The following is a 4,549-nucleotide window of genomic DNA, read 5'->3' on the forward strand; positions in this document are numbered from 1 at the left end:
ATTAATAATTATATTAAAAAAAAAGGTAAAAAAAGCGAGCCTGCTCGGCTCGGCCCGTAAAGGTCTGAGCCAAAAGCTCAGGTCGAGCAAAATTTTTTTGATTGAGCTTTTGCTCAGCCCGGCTCGGGCTCGAAAAAAAGCCCGCTCACTTTACCCGAGCCGAGCCGAGCCCGAGCCTCAAATTTTGGCTTGCGAGCTGACTCGACTTGATTTGTTGACATCCCTACAAGTGAGTCTTTAAGACTTGGTTTTTAGTCAAACTCTACTTGAATTGATTGACTAGGCACATTATTTATTTATTAAAACGGTGTTTAGGAGACATTTTTATGTAAAAATGTATTTTTAAATAGTAAATTGATGAGAAATATGTAATTGAAAAATAAGGAAATTTTTTTGATTTACTTGTAAAATTATTTTAATAAAGAATGTGTGGTTGAAAGGAAGAGAGAGAAAAATGTATTTTGAAAAAAATGGGTACCAAACGAAGCCTAAATAATTGCTTCTTTGTACATTAAATTCAATAAAAATTTATTAACAAATATATAGCATGCATAAATTCAATAAAAAATTATTTAGCTCCTATTTGGTATTAATTTAAATCAGATTTTAATATAAATCAAAATTAAATGATCAATATTAACCACATATTTCAAAAATTTCGATCAAAATCTATTAAAAATTTAATTTTAAAAGTAATACTATTGATAAATAAATAGTATGGATAAATTCAATAAAAATTTATTTAGCTCCTGGTTGGTATTAATTTAAATCAAATTTTAATCTAAATCAAAGTCAAATGGTCAATATTAACCATATATTTCAAAATTTTCAATCAAAATCTATTTAAAATTTAATTTTAATTTCCACCAAATAAGGCATAGTCAATATTTGGTATATTTTCTAGAAGTAAAGAAGAATATAGTGTATTTTAATTGCTTCTCAAAGTAATATTATGGACAAGTCTGGTGTCTTTAATTGAATAAAATACTATACAATTAATTAGTGAATATTTCTCTAGAAGTATTATACAAGAACACGAGAGTCAATTGTTATACGCCGGGCCGCCAGATAGATAATAATACATGTATACCGACCATTATTATTAAGTATTGATTAAAGTCAAAGGTATAGGCATAAATCTTGAATAATGGAGAATTTAGAGTACACCTTTTTACAGCATTGATGGGATAAATATTATTTCAAAGTGGAATTTTATAAAATTATAATTCACTTACTTTAAAGAAAAAATCAATAGAAGAGCCCTGCTGGTTGAAGGGGTTTTACCCTCAATTGAAATCGACCCAATTCATGTAGTGGTTTTAAAATGAATCGGAATGTTCTGGCCATCTATGACCCATTCTATTAAAAGTTTCTCATCGTAAACAACCCAACGTAGTTCGAGCCAATTTACAAATTGGCCTGTTATAATGAGCGGGTCATACTAGGCTTAGTTATAGGCCGATCCAATTGCCCCGAACATTTAAAAATGGTATTTTGACAACGGCAAGAGAACACTTTGCACACTACTGACATGACGTGATTTAATTTTTAAATGAGTTGTTACTTTGACTCTTTTTCCTCCCACACTAATTCAATTGTCAATTCCCACTTCCTACCGCTTTTGAAATTTATGATTTTCACCACACCACCCCACCTCACTCAGTCACTTCAATAAATATAATTTTCCAACTGTCCAAATATCACAATTAATATGTAATATTTAGCAACCTATTGACTTATTACAACTCCATTAACTTGGCAAAAACTCGCTTCTCAAATATTTGGCATCTGATTTCTTTGCTTCTCAAGTCTCAAACATTTGGTCTCAAACATAGGTAAAAAAATAAAAAAAATAAAAAATTATTTAATTACCTAGACATGTTCAATTTTTTCTTCCATATGCTTTGATTCTTATTTTAATCTTTTGATATGTAACAAGTTGTCTTCTAACAACTAAAAATAAAATAAATGTAGCTAATAAAAATGTTGAACTTGCACTTGTTGGAAGGATTTCTAGTCTTTGAGGTGATTTTAATTTTTTTTTTTAGAAATAATTTCTCATATTACCGACATTCCATTAATTGATATATTGTTAGTGATTGTTTTGTGTTGGTATTTAATTTTCATATTGTTAAAACAAATTTCTTATTATATAACTTTTCTACTTTTTATTATTTGTTATGGGGAAGGATTCATATAACAATATTGATAAATAAAATTAAAATTTTGTTAGAAGACAATTGGAAATAAACATTTGTGCATGTTTGTACTTGGTTGCAAGGATGGATTCACAGCACAAATTTTGAAAAAGAAAATTAAAATTTTGATTGATTCTTATTATATTTTCTACTCTTTATTACTTCTTCTTTATAATTTCTTATTATATTTTCTTACCTAAAATGTTTGGTATTTTTGAATGGGTAATTAGCACAAAACATCCCTACCTTTCGATGTTTTTGTGGAAAACGTCCCTACCTTTCATTTTTTGACGGATTACACCCTTACCTTTACCTTTTTTTTGTGCAAAACGTCCTTCTGTCAACTCTCCGTTAAAATGCTCCGTTAAATCAAAAAGGTAATTAGCACAAAAGGTCCCCACCTTTCAAAATTATTGTGCAAAACGTCCCTACCTTTTATTTTTTAGCATAATTAGCAGAAAATGTCCCTACCTTTCAATATTATTGTGCAAAACGTCCCTCCCTTTTATTTTTAGCATTTTTACCCTTACATTTCACCTTTCATTGCGCAAAAGGTCCTTTTCATCCATTTTTCAATAAAATGACGATTTTACCCTCCTATTGAAATAAAACAAAAAGGAAAGAAAAAAATAATTAATTAATTGTAATCATAGTTCTAAATCTTTCAAAACATTACAGATAAATCCTAAATTCTCCACTACCGCCACTTTCACAACCCCACCAAGCCACCACCTATAGATCCATATAGCACCACTTTTCGACCACAACACCTATCGGACTCCACCACCACCAGTGTCGCCTCACTCTCTCCAATATCCTCCTCCATAGTATTAGTCACCAATCTGTCCGAAACAACTACATTTACAGTAGTGGAGTCCGGTGGGCATGGTGGCCGAAAGGTGGTATTATGTGGATTTATAGTTGGCAGTTTGATAGGTTGTGAAAATGGTGGTGGTTGAGAATTTATGATTTATCTGTAATGTTTTGAAAGATTTAGAACTATGATTGCAATTAATTAATTATTTTTTTTCTTTTTGTTTTATTTCAATAGGAGGGTAAAATCGTCATTTTATTGAAAAAAATGGATGAAAATGACCTTTTGCGCAATGAAAGGTGAAATGTAGGGGTAAAAATGCTAAAAATGAAAGGGAGGAACGTTTTGCACAATAATATTGAAAGGTAGGGACCTTTTCTGCTAATTATGCTAAAAAATAAAAGGTAGGGACGTTTTGCACAATAGTTTTAAAAGGTAGGGACCTTTTGTGCTAATTACCTTTTTGATTTAACGGAGCATTTTAACGGAGAGCTGACAGAAGGACGTTTTGCGCAAAAAAAAGGTAAAGGTAAGGGTGTAATCCGCCAAAAAATGAAAGGTAAGGACGTTTTCCACAAAAACATCGAAAGGTAGGGATGTTTTGTGCTAATTACCCTTTTTGAATTGTAAAATCACAAAAAAATTTAAAAAGAAAATTAAAATTTTCTTCCTTACCACTAAAAAAAATAAAAAGACTTTAACTTTTCCACTTTTTATTACTTGTTGTAGGGATGGATTCAGAAAGTGTTGATAATGTGTTTATTCCACAAGTTTTTCTTAGTCAAATATCCAAAGTTGGATATGAATTTGAGTCGCATGAAGATGCCTACAGTTTCTATAATCAGTATGCACGAGAAGCGAGATTTAGTACAAGAATTGCAAATAGTAATAAAATAACAAAACAAACGAGACTTAGTGAAAATTATTTGTGTGCTCAAAGGAAGGAAAAACGGATGATACTTGTTTCGCGCGTGTTAATTCGCTAACAATTAAAGAGGATCAGACGATTGTGTAAGGGACGAAACCTCTTGAGACAAAGTCCCAAAAAGGGGTGTTCTTTTTATTGGCGATGAACTTTACAATTGGAAACGGAAAACAACGTGCCTCCAAGGGGCGCAAGCACACGAGTTACAGAAAAGGAAGTGTTTAAGTCTAAAAGCTAAAGGAATGAAAATTACATATTCTCTGTTCGAGAGTTTTGGATTCGGTCCTTTGCTTCTAAGTTCTTTCTCCCTTTTATACTTCATAGGCGATCCCTTTGTGATTAACTGCTCTAAAAACTGCTTGATCGCCCTATAACTACCCACTTTCTTTGTAGTGGCCATTTTGTCATGAAACTGTCCTTTTAACTGCTGCCATTATCTTGCATCGTTCAACCGCTTTCGATTGAATCCCTTGAGTCGTGGAACGTGATAAGTTTACTTTAGCAACTGCCTCAATAACTGCATTTCTTAATAATCATAATGCGTTATGTTTGTTGATACCTTGGGCGACTTGAAGATTTGGGCGAGACTCTGGGCGACCGTATGCCACTCTA

The sequence above is a fragment of the Olea europaea genome, chromosome 11, assembly GCF_002742605.1.
Source record: "Olea europaea var. sylvestris chromosome 11, O_europaea_v1, whole genome shotgun sequence".
NCBI classification, from domain to species: Eukaryota; Viridiplantae; Streptophyta; class Magnoliopsida; order Lamiales; family Oleaceae; genus Olea; species Olea europaea.